Genomic DNA, 17,602 nt, shown 5'->3' with positions numbered 1-17,602 from the left:
TTGACAGACTTGAAGTAGCAATAATAACAATGGTAATTGAAATACATCCAAGTATTTTGCCAGCCTCACAGAAGTCATGGCAGACCCCTTAAGCAGCTTTTGTCCTCACAGAACTAGGTTTTCTTCAGCATTATTTTAATTCTGGAAGATTCTGAAAATTTTGTTTCTTTTCCTTCATCTTCTTCTGCCATCTGAAATTTGAGTCCAAGAAAGAAATATGCAGTCATGTCCCTTCTGACAGATCTCAAAGTTCGAAATCAGTTGACATTTCTGTTTCCAAAGACACTTTTCCGCCTCCACTCCGTGCAGGCTGAGCTTGATCTACCCCATCCCACGAGTTTTGAGTGACACGTGTGGTACTGCAGCCTTGTTCACTCTGGTTCCTCTGTATGACAATGGTGCCATACCAGAGTCCAAGTATTGCAGAGCACCTTGGATTCTCATTATTGTCATCAAGAGCTGAATATTCATAGCAAGATCTCTGGAAAGAACTGATGAATGAGTAATACTCCATCACCAGCATAAAAGATAATACCTAAATGTTACTTTTCAGTGTGAATAAATGCCTTCATGGAACATTAAGAATCTCTCTGATGTTTAATTTATGACATGTATTATGCTCATTCTGCTGCTTTGCAAGTAGAGCAGCAATGGGCACTTTCAGGCTAAAATGAAGAAGTTCCTGGAGGTTTTCAATTGACAGAACCCTTCAATCACACTGTTGTTTTTGTGTTCAGAATGCCTGCCCTGCTTCTATGTATACTGGGTTTCACCAAACAATTTAATACATAGAAATATCAGATTGTAGGTTTTTTGATTTGGGTTGTCTTTTCTTAAGGGAGCAGTCAATTTTTTAGCACAGTTATATTCAAGGGTGGTACAATATGGAGTTTAGATGAACAGACTGGATTTCTGAGATGTTTTGCTCTCACTAGGAGAGGCTTTGTTATCACCTGTGCACTCCAAGGTAACTTTTCTTGATGAATTTTCACAGTAATCTGGCTAATATAGGAATGTTTATATAAAAACTATGGTCATACATGGATGAGACCCTCTAAAGATGAGCAGAACAGATGGAAGCCAAAGTTCATTACCTGCAGTGTTGCTTGATACAAATATTAGACAAGCTTTGTCACTGAATATGAAATTATTATTGTTGCTCTAAAATAAATTCCCAGCAAATCTAGTATCTAAAATTTTGTTCAGAGAATCCTGTGAAGCTCTGATTCTATTAGTTTTGGTTTTTTTGTGGGCCATTAGTTATGTTTTTACCTAGGTAGCAGTTCTCATTCTAATAGTAAACTTTGAAATCAAGATTTTGTAAGTCTGCCTCTTCCCAATTTCAGGTGAGAAATTCCATAGGATACAATACTCATGTTTTCTTTTGGATGTCTTTGAAAGCTCAGGTCCAAGAAGAGGCAGGTTTATCTTTCAGTCACTGTTGTCTATGTTGTACCCAAATATTTGTATGTGCATGTCTCACACATTAGCATGTACTTGTGGCATTTGCAGGCTGAATGATTACAGCCTTTTCCAGGAACCATGGGAAATAATGGTGAAAAACCCTATTGTTTTTCCATCAGCTACCACAGAATCTCTACAAAGGACTGTCACAAAATTGTTCCCAGCACAATTTTTTATGGCTGTGCAGAATAATTCAGATTATAATGTCTATTGTCTGACCTGGTGGCTACTTTGAAAAGGAATTTACTGCATTTTCTAGACAACCAGGGACAGCCTCATCACTTGTTTTTATTAAACATGTTTACTTTTTGCTCTTTGATAGTGGTCCTGTTTATACAAACAACAGCAGTAACTGATTGTAACTTTGATACTCTTTTTGATCATGGTGAAATCAAATATTGAGTATATCCCATTGTAATATCTGCCATAACATTAGATTTGTTTGAATATGTCTGACTTTACTGCCGAAGGGACAGAAAAAATTTGGTGATGAGCTGGAAGGACCTTTTCCTCCTGAAGCACAAATAGCAGCAGTAACACCCCCACTGGTTCTGTGCACTTCTCCTGTAAGTGCCTGGCTTCCCTGTTTGTGGGAGTGTGAGACTCTTCCCTGAAGTTCCAGTGGCACATATTGGCCCTGTCTTGTGCAGCAGCACTTGGGTTTGTTTTGTTCATCCCAGTTTACCTTGGCTGTGCCTGCAAGAGCCCTCTCCAGCCTGAAGGCATCCTTCTCCTTGACTTTACCTTTGTTGCTGTGTTTCCTCACTTTGTGTCCCTTCTTGTGCTTTAATATTCCATTTTTTACTCTTCTGGCTGCCTCTCATATGCACCCACTGAACGCCTTCCTCCCAATGCATTTCTCCTCTGTGACAGATTTCTAGAAACTGTTTTTTAAAAATGTGGGCTGTCTTTTCTTCAGAGTTTTCAAACTCTGGTAGGAACAGCAAACAAATGGAGCTGTGCCCCATGCATCACACATTGAAAGTGACAAGTGAACTGAAAAGGGTAATTTAAAATAACATTTCAGCATAGAAGGCATATCTAATCTTGATCCTGAAAGGCTCTTTATTGCAAAAATGCAGGACTATAATTAATTTATTTGTTTTTAGTGCCCAATCTCACAGAAAAAGGAAGTAATAAAACAGTATAATTGGCTGATGTAACCAGCCTGAAGCAGTGTTTTTTTATATGATCACTGCATGTCTACAGGAAAGCTTTACAGATTTGTTACAGTGCAAATAAAAATGAAAATATATAAGTAAACTGCATTTTGAAAGTTAATTTTTCGTTAAAATCCTGCTTAGTAATATGGAGTACTACATTATATAAAGAAACACACAGGAAATACATAATTTAATTATAAAATTTAGCTAATGCCTGAGTAATACACATATGTAATGAGAAAGCAGGTTCTATATACTTGCAGGTACGTACAAACGTGCACACAGATACCAGTTAAAACTCAAAATAGCATTTTCACAAGGCTATTTATGGTTGTAATTCTGCTGCTACCATAACCAAAGGAAAATTTACATCTCATGTGAGAAAATACTTGCAGGGGAACCACCTCTTGAACCCACTCAATTTGTTTAGTGTTTTCCTTCCAAGTGTCTTGGGAAAGAAGATATCCTTCTTGCTGCTGCCTTCTAAGCCCCTTGCAGTGAGCTCAGCAATTTCTAAAGGTTGGCAGCTTGTAAGGAAATTTTTTCTCAGGAGAAAAGCAATTACATTAACTTGGCTTGCAGTCCAGTTGGTCTCTCTCATAAATCTAGTTTTCTGTCAGCTAGACTGGTGGCTCTTCATTGTAAATTTGAACTTTTGCTACTTTCATTAAGCAGAGTTTGGATTAAAGGGATTTAGCACTTTTGCTGGTTTTACATAGAGCTGGTTTCCTTTTATTTCCTACCTAAGTGAATAATGTATTTAACCTGAGCTTTGAAATAGTGTACCCTGTGGTAACCATGACACGTCTTTCCTTATAGCCAGATCTTATTCCCAGATCTTTTCATCCATGCCTACCAAAGGAAGAAATCTCTTTAATGAGCCCTATTGTGACCTAGCCAGTCTAAAGGGACTGGCAGATGGTTCTGGTGGGTTGACCTGTGGGCAGTTTAAGGGGCTCCTGCTCTGGGCTGTGTGCTTGGCCTGCTGCTGGCACAGGAGCCCAGCGCTGACACAGCACAGTGCAGCCTTTTAGGGACATGGCTCTGAGGAACAGTGCTGCTGCACCCGTGACAGAGGAGTGGCAGGCAGGTCTGGAGAGCAGCATCCTGCAGTGCAGTCTGTGCAGGGAGCACCAGCCTTGTGCCATGGCTCTTGCAATCAGCTCCCTCGCAGCCTGGGCCACTTGTCACTGTGGCTGCAGTGCCAGGATTGGGGCTGGCAGCAGGAAGGGCAGCATGGCAGAGCAGCACAAGGGTGTGCTGCTCCTGAGCTCCAGCTCCAGGGCATCCTCCCCAGGCAGGGGCTCCTCAGCCAGGTGCTGTCTGAGCTGCAGTGGGTCATTGTGCTGAGAGGCCTCAGTGCTTGCATACTGTGCACTGTATATTTTACAGCTAATTTTCTCTGTCCTACAGCCTGCACTGCGTTTTGAGCACAGTTTTTCCCTGTGGGAAGCTGCAGCTTGGTTCACATTAGCTGTATAGGTATAATGTGAGCCACTGTTGAGCCATGTGTAGAACAAGGTTTTTTTCCTTCACATACCTTAATCTGATTCTTGAGCTCAGTGCTGTCTTACCCATAATTGTTTGTATGCTGCACTGTATCCCTTGCAGCCTGTGAGGCTCAAGAGAGCTTAACTTGAATCTGTGCACGTTGGGAGCAGGGCTGGCACTGATGAAGGGGAAAGGCAAAGGTAGAAAAGGCAGAAATCACAGGCCTTGTTGTTAGTAGAGTGAGGTGGAGTTGTCTTTCACCTGCCATGCCTGACTCCAGAGAAGTGTGTGCCCTGTATGTCCAGGTGGCTTGGGGATGGATATGGTGCCTTCCGCAGTGTTGGAGCCATTCAGCTCCTAATGGAACCCTGGCATGTCTTTCCCTTTGCTCTGTCCTTCCTCTCCCAGCCTCCCTGCTGCCCCAGGGATCAGAAGGGTGGAGGGCAGCACTGGCCTGACTGTGTTGGGGTTCTGCCCAGCAGCTTGTTCCCACTGAACTGCATTCAAGCATGGCAAAGATTTTGGTCTGTTCTCTAGTATTTAATAGCTTAGAGACTTTCAAAGGCTTTCCTTTTTGGGTGATGGTGGTGGGAGTAGTTTTTCAGTGCTTTGGGATTTGGTTTTCTCTGCTTTTGCTGAGACTTCAGTACGCCCCTCCCTGCAGCAAGTCAGTTTTCAGATTGCAGCTTCCAGAGTCCTTTACTTCCCTGCATCACCTTCTTCAGCCCTTCATCTTCCCAGGTCTGTTTCCCCATCCCTCAGATAAGCAAGGGCAAGGGGAAAGGAGGGAATGAACACAGCAGTTCTTATAGCTGTTATAATAGCTTTCTGTGCAGAGCAATGAACACAATGTGATTTTTTTGGAGGGATTTATAAACAAGTTTTGAAGCCACAGAGGGAATATGTTCTTACCCTCAAGGCACATATGCATGCTCATTAATGTTAATGGAAGCTGCAAGCAATGAACAGGAAATAGACCAGGCAGTGGTAAAAGGCACGAAGCTCTGTTACCCACTAGGGAATCACACAGTGCCCAGGACTTGGCAGTTGGTACTTAAGCTCTCTTCTGCTAGTCTATCCTGTGTACTTAGTGACTTTTTTTAAATTCTTCTTAATTTAACAAAGTTGCTTTATGTATTCCTCCTCACTCTTTTCACAATAGGATGTTGCTCATTTGCTGAGGCTCTGCACCAGGGTTAAAAAAGCTCAAAATTAAATGTGCAGCTCCCCTGCAGTACAGATATTGCTCTGCTCTCAAGAGTGATGGAAGCTGTGATGTTCTTGATAATGGAAAAGCCTTAATAATGTGAGTTCAGGGAGTGTTTTGCTGATTTACCAGATTAACTGCAAATGCAGCCAGTCCAGGAGGAGCTGCCTGCCCTCAGCTGAAGCCAGCAAGCTCTGCTAAATATTTGTGACTCCTGCTGTGAGCATGTGGGCTTTTCTGCACTCTTCGTGCAGAGCCCCAGTGCTCCAGGGCTCAGGAGGGTTTATAAACCTGGTCACAAGCCCAGGTTCAAACTGGTGAATTCAGATCATTCTGCCCTGAAATTAGCTGGACCATCTCAGACCTAAGAGCAGTGTTAGGCATAACATACTGTATGGGAGACTTTCTCAGGCTGCTGTCCTCTGACTGTACAGGTCACTGTAGCCCCTGGACATGCCAACAAGGCAAGGAAATGTGAGCCACTCATCCATGCAGTTACCTGGGACAGAGTATTAGCATGAGTTTCACATCATATGAAAGTCACTGGGCTGCTTTTAAAGCCAACCCACTCCTGGAAGTACTCCACATGTGCTCTTTGAGGTGTCCAAAGCAATAATCTCTGCCAGGAAGACCAGACTGACGAGGGAGTCTCTGAAGAAAGCTGAAGTGTGGGTGGTCTTGTTCACTGCATGGTTAATTTGCAGCCTCAATAGACAGACTCTATGTAACTGCAAGGTTATAATATCAATAAACCTGTTCATTGTCAGCAGGTCACTGTCAGTCATCATATTGGTGACTTTATTTCATTTTTTGTTTTGTTTATACCTCAGGGGACTGTACTACTGAAATATTATGAGCTGAAATACTATGAAATACTAGATTCTTGCATTATTTTGCTTCACTGAATGGCTCTGAAGTCAAGGCCAGGAGAAGAGGGGAGGAGAAATCCAGGTTAATTCTCTTGCCTTGTTTTGACAGCACATCACAAATTGTTAAGTAAAATGAAATGCCTCTGAAACTGCAAAAATAACAATCTGAGAATACTCCTACTACACTTCTGTTTTGCATATTGTTTTTGGCATGTTTTTCTGTTAAAGGCATTGTGGACAAATGAATAAGGGCTTGAGGGATCAGACTGAGATCCTAAAGCCCCTGTTTACTCTCAGATCTGGTCTGTGATAATAGATGTGTCTAGCAAAATTGATTTGGAACTAAAGACAAAAGCCACAAAACAGCTGCACTGTTTATTCTACAGCAAGTACATTGAATTTCCACCTCTTGGTATTACTTATTTTTAACTGGTGCCCTAATTCTCTTCTCACTTTAACAATCAAATGAGATAAATCCTAATGGAGTAAAGCATGACTGAGTTCTTAAAACATTTTGTGCCCCCTGAACTCGCATTGGCTTTCCTGGGAATGCACAGGAATGCTTGCAGAATCACATCCCAAGAGATTCAGGTCTAGCTCCAGGTGAGATCCTGTCATGGCCAGCCTCTGTTTCAGTGGTAGCTTCTTTCTAATGACTGAGTATAGTAGCCTTGGTTGGTGCACTGGTTTGCTGCTTTCCTCCCTTCCACTTGGCTTAATCCTGGATGACATCAGGCAACACATGCCTGACATGCTGCAACTGTGTTTGGCACTTCCTGCTTGTCCGTCTGTCCTTCCGTGTGCGAGCACTGCTGTGCTGGGGTAACGTGCACGGCCCTGACAGCTCCACAGAGCACAGCTCTCTCCCTGCACTGCCATCAACTTGCCCGGAGGCCACAGGGTACCAGCCAGGGTTTTTCACAGATGCAGAGGGGAAAGTATAAAACAATGCACACACAATTTTAGTGCTATTTTATTGGCCGTAACTTTAAACTGCTGGCATGTCCAACGAGAAGTGCGAATCCCAAAGCATGAGGTGGTTTGTACCTGGCTGCTAGTTCAGGGTGGGGAAAGGCTTAGAAGTGGGCAGTAAAAAGCTGGAGCATGGTGTACTTGACTTCAGCAAGAGCTTAATATCCATTTCCAGTACAGTGATATAATATTTACCACGGCTCCCATAATTTCTCTGAGATATTCATAAAGAATACTCTTCCTTCAAATTCACAGCCCTCCTGCATATAATGATTGAAGAATTATAGCTCCCCTTATGCTTAGTGGTAAAACCAATACTACAAGTACAGGACTCTCTGGGCATGAACATGCCTGGAAAAAAACAGCAGAATTGCCTTTGGGTTGTTGACCCTAACGGGGTTTTGTGGGATTAAGGAGATTGCTGGCATTCTCCCCTCCATGCATGACTGCAAAGGGAGCTCTCTCCTATTTCCTCTGGGTAGAATGCCAAAGGATGGAGTGGATATAAACCTTGCCTTGGAATCACTGGGGTGCTGCCAGAAGTCTCAATGTTCAATCTCAATGCCCAGTTTCAATGGGCTTAGGATTTTGTTTATTACAATGGAAGTCTCTTAACATTTGAATTTTGGTGACTAGGATAGTAAGCAACCTTTTGATTAAAAGAAAAAAAAAAATCCACAACCAAAAAAGCAAACATACCAAAGTGTGCCAAGCACAAACTTGAAGCTATAGGACTAGTGTGGATGCAAAAGCTTGATAATATGTCTAGCCTACTGATTTTCTTAATTATGAGTGTTTGCAAGCAAAGGCATGAAAACTCAAAATGTTCTATGATTCTGAATTTGTTATTTTCTGTTAAAGGTGAAATAATTTTTACTGGTGATGTGGCCAAATATCTGCAATGACTTATTGCCATATGGTCCCAGTTTTGCAAATGTATGCTAGCATGTCAGTAAGCCAAATGGAGACTTCTGTAAAATAATACTAAGCATTGTCTCCCAGGGGTGCAAGTGGACGAATAGCCACTGGCTCAAACCACCTTGAGCTTTTCACTTGTCCCTCAGTGTCACAGATTCCTCCTTTGTTACACACAGTGATAAAAGCTTTGTTTAGTGAGTGAAGTAATTTGCAATCAGCTTATGATGAGAATGTTTGTGCTCACATTGAAAACTTGAGCTGATGGGACACTGCTTCTGTGAGCAGCACTGTAGAAAGAAGATTTTGAGTGGAGAAGGGAATATGTGAAAAACACTGTCCTTGCTAAGGTGAAATTCCACGCACCTGGCAGGGTTTAATTTGTGAGCTCAGGGCAGTCACTGTGGAAACCAAGACTTCAAGCAGCTGCTCAGTGTAGGAACTGCTCAAGTTCCCTTTCCCAATCTCCTGTGGGTATCACTGATGCTGCAGAGTGTGAATAAGGATGGCAAAATCTGAGCTGCCTTTATGGTACAACTCTGAAATGCTGAATGCCAGGGGTTTACAGAACAGACAGTCCCAGGAAATGGTGTGTAACAACCCCCACAGAGCTCAGGCTGTTCTGAGCTGTGCTCTGCCATAGACTGTGCCTCGGTGGTGTGGATGAATTCCTGCAAAGAACTTGATTTCTGATAAACAACAAAATGAAACAGGCTGTAAACACTAGGTTATAGCAATAACTTCTGCTTTCCCCTTCCTTTTTCTGCTCCATCTTTGCCTTTTCATCCTCCATCTTGCTTCTCAGCTGGAACAATGAGGTCAAGCCTTATATTTGAAGCAGGATATGCTTCTAAAGCTTGTTTGGAACTGCCCAAAACTCTGTCAAAATGGCACTGTCCACTGCAGTCATACCAGGTGAATTTATAGGGATTAAGCCCAGCTTCTTGACCCTTGTAGATCAACACTATTACAGGCTCTACTAGTTTCACTACACGATCTTCAAATAAATGCAGGATGGAATGATAGATGCCAGGCACACAGAGAAGCTCTGAGTGTGAGGCAGCTGATAACATGTGGCCTGTCTGCAATTTTGTCAACAATTTATTTAGAGTAGAGGAGAGAGGAGTCACCCCTATGGAGATGGAAGTAAAATTAATAGCCAAGAAGCATTTTTCCTAAAGCTGATTACAGTGAGTATTTCATACCACTCAGCCTCTGACCATAGTGCTGTTGCTGTTGCATTTCCAGGCACTGCTGCTGCCTGTGAGCTGCTCAGGCAGTGTTCTGTCCACTTCAGCTATCAAAAATGTTCAGTGACAACTTACAGGAACTGCTTCTGCAGGGTCACCTTGTGGCCTTTTGGTAAAGCAAAAGAGTGCCCCCTTCACTGAACTCTTGTTCATTGTGGCTCATTTGCCTTCTGCTGCTCCTGCTGTGGTGACTCATCTGACCCTGGCCATCAACCTTGTGCTTTGTTTTGAAATGTGAGCTCAGAGGTGGCAGAAGGAGCTGCTGGATGTGTCACTCAGTGAAGCTTTGTACAACTGCCTCAAGGAAAGAGCTGTACAGAGCCCACTGGACCTCTGGGGGAGAGGGGGCTGCTGAAATCTGCTGGTTCCTTGTCACTGGTACAGGAGCCTCTGTGGGGATGCTGTGCCTGTGGAATAGTTGGACACAGCTCATCTTATGTTGGAGTCCCCAGGAGCCCAATATTCTGCACAATATCACCTTGGTGTATTCTGCACAATACCACTTTGGTAGGCCTGCCAGTTTGATTGAATGGGCTGCAATTATTTTAGAAGCTCGGCAAACAGATTGTTACTTATATAAGCAAATAATGCATTTGACCTACTTATGTTAGCTGTAAATAGAAGATAGGCATTGCTGTGGATCTGAAAAATGAGGAGTCTCATATCTCTGGATAAATTATTCAAGTCTTTGCATGTAGTAATTGCTAGACTTCTGGTCTGGTTGTTTGTGAACCAAAAAACAAATCAAGTGAACAAATACAGACTATTTTTCTAGATAAATAAAGTAGGTGAGTTAAACTTCCTGTTTCATTTAGCATTTATCTAAATGTAGCTTGATTTTCTTTTTTACTATTTCTCCATTGGAGTCCACTATTTGGGTGCATGTCCTGGTTTTAGGAATCCCCAGAGCCAGGAAGTCTTGCAGAGATTTGTTTCATTCAGTGTCTCTGTGAGCACTGGGTCAGAGAGCCTGTGTGCTGTACCTTCTCCAAGAAGTTCATGAAGGTTCAGCAAATGATTTCCCACATTGTTGCCCTCAGCTGTCACAGCCAGTCATGGATAGCAGTGTTCCTGTGAAGCCAGGAGCTGCATTCAGCCTGGGGTCTGCCCCTGTTGCCAGGAGCATCCACAGATAATGCCAGAGGCCTTCAGTGCCTTTGGGCAGCAGGGAACAGGAAAAAGCAACTCAGCCCTCAAAGGGTCACTGCTGTTGTGGTGCCCTCTACACACCAAGCTCATGTGATGTAGGTGACTAAGGCATGTCTTGATGGGACTTAGCTCACCACACACCAGCAGAAGCTTCCCTTTCTGGACAGAGGAGAGATCTTTTCTTTCTACAGGCTAACAGAGATGCTGCTGCACTCAAGCCATCCCATGGCTCAGCCTGTAGAAACTCAGAGCATCACCATCTTCTCTGTGGTGGTCAGGGAATCTGATACTTAAGGAGTAAGATAATTAAGGATACAGGGTAGCTGCAGAGAGGGAGAAGAGGCAGCTAGTAGTGCAGGGTGACAGCTCCATGAGAATTGTACCACAACAAAAATGCTGATCTGGGGGGTGGGGAAGGCTGGTGTCACCCATTGTTCTCTGTGTGAAGTGCAGTTTGTGGGGAGCTATAAGAATAGAGCAATAGCAGTTAATTCACAATAAACCAGCAAACTCTTCAGGTTTTATTTTCACAATGACAGTCAAGACTCCATAAATGGTGCTATAAACTAGAAGGGCTTTACTGATGTTTCTGCTCTGTGGCTGTTTTACTGTTCTCTGCTGTGAACAAGCTTAACCCTTCAGTACTCCAGCTCTATACAGGCTCCTGCATGAGAGACACCAACAAACAGGCACACAGACTTCATAAATTAATTTGTCTGCATGCATGATTCAGTAGTTCTGTTTCCACATTCTTCACTAATGATGCTTCTGATAGAGAAATTTCCATACCAATTGCCTTTCTCTAGAATTCCTCCAGACTATGTAGAGTTACAGAAATTTTTATTGTCACCGTAACACTGGTTGCAAAACCTGTTTTGCATATTGCAGAGTTCAGAATGAACCAGAACTCCGAAAATACTCATTGCATGTGTGGGCAGCGTGAGGATCTTTCCCCAGTAATCCTCCCACCTCTCTGTCCTCAGAGCCTCTTCTGGAACTTCTATAACTTAAACCCATGCATTGCCAGAGATCTGGCCCTTTGTGTCTGGTCATATCAGTTGAAGGATATTTTTCTGGATGGGTACCCAGAGCATATCCATCAGAGGGTACTCAGAGAGTCATCTAAAAGAAGTTACTGTGAGATTTTCGTTTGCCTCTACTTGCACTCACCACATCAGTTTTCCTGTAAAAGGAGGATGATTCAAATTGACTATTCTTTCCTAAATTATGTAAGTCTTGCTTTTTCTGCCTTACCAGACCTATGCCATCTGACAATAGCTTTTAACCTCAGTGAATAGCACAGAACAGCTTGATTGCAAATAATTTGTAATTATTTCCCAAATACCCCTTTCGTTTTTTCTTTTGTCTATTCAATGTTATCTGGAAAAATCAGGGACATCAATTACTCATTCTTTTAAAAGACAAGAATGTGAAGTTGAAAATATAGGAGAGCACAAGGCTGGGCATTCAGGAGGAGACATTCACTTTGTAATTTTTCATAAGTTTTTGGAGCCCTTTGCACTCTAGGAAAGGGTAATTTGCCAGGTGGAGGTACAGAAAAGTGGGGGCTTTGAAATAGAAGTCCTGGAAGTCTGTCTGCTCTGTAATGTGGCAGTTTGGGTAGGGAATCTCTGTACCATGCTGACACTACAAAGGTTTTGACATATCCTGGCACCTCTGGGTCTGCCCTTGTCTTGCTGCTGCAGAGCAAGGGACTGGCAGCCCTGCTGTGCTGGGAGCAGGCTCTGCAGCAAGGCACTGCTGCCCTAGGTTGGCTTTTGTGAGCCCCAGGGAGGGGTGGCAGCCTTGGCATGTGCAGAGTCTGGTGCTGGGGCTGCTCAGTTCTGTGGCCCTGAGCTGGACCTGAGAGCAGAATGTCTTTAACCATGGTGTCTGTCAGCTGCAGGGGTGGTACTGCTGGAGCAATGCAGAGCTGGCTTTAACTGCAGGCCCTGATTCTCCTCTCTTTTGTACTGATGTTTAATTCTGGACTATCACTCCCAGAGCCACAAGCTCTCCACCACTTTCAATTAGAGCAGAAATCAATCATTTTAAAAGCCAAAAGAAGTCGTAGCCAAAATAAAGAGACCTGAATACTTTTGAGGAAGTACCCTTAATCATAGCCTTGAGACATGCAAGTAGCACATCAGCATTATTTTATGACACTGACTTTTAGTCCTTTCATTTTCAGTATAGTTGTGTCCTCTTTAAATGCCCAAATAATTTCCAGTAAGAGCTAATAAATTCAGGAGGGGGAAGAAATAGGTGCTGTTTGAAACCATTGTGCTGAAACCACCTTTTGCCTGTTTGAATTAATCAGATGGTTCTTTTATTCCTCCCATGTGCTTCCCTTCTTTTAGAGCATCTTTTAGGAAAGGAGGAGGTAACCTGCAGGGAAGGGGCTTGTGTCCATGAGGCTAATGCTATTTTGAGAGCCAGATTTTTTTCTTGAGAGAATGCATTCTCCGATGTTCAAACTGTTGATGATGTTTCAATAACCACTTGCTAAGATGCATCTTTGTGTGTATATTTTATGGCTGCTCACAGTGTAGGAATATTTGCCTTCAAATATTTCTTGGAGAAGAAAAGATGCATGTTCAACACTGCATTTCTCCAATAACTACTTTTTTTTTCTACTGTTGCTTTCCAATTATAGGAATTGCTATGCAAGTTTTGATATAAACAAATAAATTAAAACCCTTGTGTAAAATGCCTAAGGGCCTAACATGGCAGAAGAGAAATATTGAAAGGTGGCATTAGGAGGTAAAATGATAGGTGAGGCCTCATGGCCTGTAAAAAGAGATGATTTAAACTTAGGTCTCCTGAGTGCCAATCTTTTGCACAGTTCAGATGGCTGTATCTTTTAAAAATCAGTTTCACTAAGACTATTCGAATTTCATCTACAGAGATAACAAAATCTAACCCAATAGAAGCACTTTTAGTCCCCAAATCATTCCTTCATTGGATCTATAGCCTCTTGTATAAATTGAAAGGAAACACTTTTCCTGTTTGTGGTTTTAGTCTGTTTGTTACAGTGAACAGAAAAATTCACTGAACTTGTCTATGGAATGCAAAAGCTGGAAAATTCCCAAAAGACAATATAAAATATAAAAATAAATTTTAATTTTTAGATGTTTTCACTCATTCCTTATACAGTGAGCAAATAATAAACAATAATCTAATAACATATTTTCATATTTCAGTCTCTCCTTAAAGAATAAAAATATACTTCAGAAGGATAATATGAGAAACATTCTCTATTTCCAAAATTAGCTATGAAAGGGAGATTATCTGGGTATGTCTGAAAGCTATGCATAACCTTTGCACTACAAATATCTCATTTCAAAAATGTCATATCCTCCTTATACAGCAGGGCTTCCATGAGGCTATTTTAAGCACTGTGCTTCTGGCTTTGAGATGAGACCTGGAGTTACCAGAGCTGCAGCTCTTGTTTCTCTTAAAGTTAGAGCCAGATAGCTGCTTGGAAGGAGTGCCCCACTGAACACAGAGAGTTCCTGCTCAAGCAGCAGGAACTCAGGAGTTCAGTCTCGTTTGCAAGGATCACTGTGCCTCCAGGTTAGCAGTGGCAGTTTGGGTGGCTCTGATGCAAACAAGGGGGTGCTGGCACAGCATCCTGAGCCCCCAGGGCAGCTCCTGTGGGGACAGAGGGCCATGGGGCAGCGCTGAGCATCATCCCCTGAGCACCTCCCTTGTGCTCCACCTCCCCACAGGCCTCTCTTGTGCCTGTGTGTCTGTAACAGAAGCACTCACAAGAGGCTTGTGGTGCACTCTGAGATGGATGTTTGAGGAAAGCTGCCGCTGGTGGGGAAAGAAACAATTCTTACTTTCATTTCTGCCACTTAGCTTTGGATCAGGACTCGTGTCTGATGCATACGAGTGGCAGAGTCTCAACACAAGTTACAGGCAGCAGTTTAATCAAGGACATAGTAATTCATGTTGGAAAGCACTTAATTACTCCATGTTTAGAGCAGACAACGTGGCAGTATGTGTATCTCCAATATGCCAGCGCAGTTCACTTTTCATAGGAGTTTATGATCCCAGCAGGCACCAGTGCTTTTTCTGCCTGATAAATGTCAAGTACTTTAAGCAATCTTGCCTGTTCCTCTCTGGAGATTGCCAAATAATTTCTTTTCATTGGGTTTGGGATCTTGCCAGGACTTCTGCATTCATGCACATCTATCCCTGCCAAATGTTGGTAACACCAGAACTGCACAAACACTCTCTGCTCCTTTCATTGGCTTTGCACAGCTCTGTTTGGCTGCAGAATTCCTCTTATTTTTCTCTGTTGTTCTGGGCTGGAGCAGTAGTTCATGATTCATATTCCATTAACAGGTGTGCTGTGGAGTTCAGCCCTTGCCAGGGAGCTGTGTGTCAGAGTAGAAACCATTGTTAAATAAATTTAAGTGTCTTGCACCACAGCCTTCCTAAAGATAATTCAGTATGCTTCAAAGATAATTCAGGTGTCCTCCTGCACCTGAGGGAGTTTCTAGTGGATGTGAACAATTCCTCTGTTCCTAGTAACAATAAAAAGTTTTCTTTATTATTAATTCTATCCATTTACCTGTGTATTGCCCTGAGGAGCATAAAGGAGGTAAGTTTTAAGGTTTGTAAAATTTTAAACAATTTAGTTTAAAATTTTAGTTTGAAAAGTCCAATTTTTCATGAAGGGAAAAATATCTCAGTAACACACAACCTCCTGGAAATAGATGGTTTAGTAAAATAAACTACAGCAGAGGAAAAAGGCTTTATATAGCAAATGGAAAGTAAATCACCTTGTCATGTTTTACCCTGTCTCAAACAGCAGAACTGGGTCATTTGACCTTTTTGTTGATAATGTCACCAATATATTCTAGGCTAGTGCTACATATCATGCAATGGCAGATGAGGCTCTGTGTGTCATTGTGGTACTTAATTTCAACCCATGCAAAAATACAAGGCTGGATGGCAGAATGTCAATCGTTTTTCCTTGACATTTCTCCTTTCCTCGTTTGTAATGTAATAACCTGTGGATGTTGTATATAGGAACTCCAGCAGCCAAGGACAGGTTTAGGCAGTGTAGTAGAACCTCTTCAGCTGGATAAAATTGTGAAAATGGAATGAGGGAAGAGGAGAATATGCTTTTTTAAATAGCAATTTAAAAACACAGTACTTTTGACCACTTTTGGCTGGTTTTAGAAAAAAATATCAGTTAACATTAGCCTTGAATGACCACAGCACAAGAGTAACTCAGCTTTTGATTATTTTGTGATCATTAACATCCATCCCAATAAAGACATCAAAGAGAAGGGTTGTGGCTGTAAGAAAGAGCCAATCTCAGCGTGATACCTGTGGCACAGAAGATGTAAAAGGCAGCACTGGGAACAGGGATCTGAGGAAGCAGGGGAGCAGGAAATGTTCCTTTCTCAGGTATCCATTAGTGATGGCAGTGTGATGCACAGGAACTGAAGAATGTGAGAAGCCCGTGTTTACAAAATACAGGATTTTCAAATGTAGCTGAAGTAGAGTTCAGGTCATGTACAACATGTTCACAAATGATCAGGCAGTTTGTGCCAGTTTCATTGACTGTCTCTTCATTTTAATGACAGCTATCTGAATAAGATTGCTTTTGACAGGGTTGTAAATCAGATTAACAGAGGCTGGAGAGAGGACTGAGATCAAGTTTATGCTAGTAGAATATATAAAAACATAATATACAAATAAGACACTAAACAGAAATGAAATAGTGATTTATCTGGAAGTAGGCAAGAAAAATCTGCCAGTATTGTCAAATGCATCACAAGTAATATTTTCTGCAAAGCCCAAATGATTCTGGTAGCCTACATCTTATTCCCAAATGTCTAGTCTAATACATTCAAGAAAATTAATTTGGGTTAATTAAAAAGACAAATTTAAAATGCATTAGGATATATCCACATACTGAAAAACTATCAAGCTACCAAACACTCCTATCTGTGGTAGCTTTTGCATGTCCCTAGCCTGCTGCAAAGTGGAACACATTAATTGGAATCATCATGAAAGTATAATATAATTTTTTGAGTCTTTTTTGTTCCTTTTAATTCTGGCAAGATTTCTTTTCCTTTTTGCTTTGTTGTACCTTAGTTGTGTGTTAAGCTAAAACAAATGCTACTAACAAAGACTAGTCTCATTACTTTGTACATGTACACATTCACAGCTCCTTATTCCTGAGCAAAACTTGTTTATCATCTGCCTTTACTGCTACACCTTGTGGGAATTGAACAGAAGTTATTTAGCAGATCAAAGCATGAGTGTGACAAAGTGATAACACTGTTTGAGTCCTCCTCTGATAGTGACCAAACCACATTAGTGAGGTGCTTTAATGCAGGTGCTTTAATCCAGCTCTGAGCCAGCATCCTCCCAGACTCAAAATGCTGTCTTTGAGCTGGCAGAGCACTGCCTCACTGCTGGCTTCAGGAATATGTTCATGGCTGTTTCTAAAAGAGAGATTTCGACTCTGTGAGTGCTGCCTGCCTGGTTCAGCATCAGAGATTTGCTGGCTGTTTGCTGATGGGTCAGCAGAAGGTTTCCCTGACTATTGAGTTCAAACTAGCAGATATGCAGTAGTGAATTACAAGGAGCAACAAAATTTGGAAAGGCAGGAAAGCTACCATTCTAACCTGGCCACTAGTTTAGTTCTCTGTGTTTGTTTGTTTTTTTGAACTGGGGAACTTACCAGTGAGGTATCAGTTAACTCCTAGAAACATAAGCTAGATTTAGTGTATGTGATAAATTTTGTTTCTGAACAAGTTTGTTGAGTCTGCTTAGGATAAAAGCTGACTTCACTTAAACATTTAATGAGGCATTTTATTAACCCTAACATTTAATGAGATGTTTTATTAGCTCTGCATGCAAAGTGAACAAAATGCAGTTTGCATGAGTTTTCTTATTGTTTAATTCATAAAGGATAATTTCCAAGAAACCCTTAACCTCTCATTTCAAATGAATTTTATCACAATGTTTTGTTTTATAATTTCAAAGACAAGGTTTCTAAAAGTAACCAATGTAGAAAGGATCCAAATCTGTGAGATACTTTGTTATTCCTTGACTCCACAGAAATCTCATTAAGAGATTCATGAGATTTCT

At 41.8% G+C, this 17,602-nt stretch overlaps 1 protein-coding gene across 5 annotated transcripts in view; it reads left to right on the top strand.

The window, feature by feature from the left end:
- Positions 1–17,602, top strand: part of NYAP2 (neuronal tyrosine-phosphorylated phosphoinositide-3-kinase adaptor 2) — a 133,712-nt gene that overhangs the window by 63,941 nt on the left and 52,169 nt on the right. The window lies entirely within an intron of this gene.

Source organism: Passer montanus, unplaced genomic scaffold (genome assembly GCF_014805655.1).
Source record: "Passer montanus isolate IOZ18808 unplaced genomic scaffold, ASM1480565v1 scaffold48, whole genome shotgun sequence".
NCBI classification, from domain to species: Eukaryota; Metazoa; Chordata; class Aves; order Passeriformes; family Passeridae; genus Passer; species Passer montanus.
This window is presented reverse-complemented; position numbering and strand designations above follow the sequence as displayed.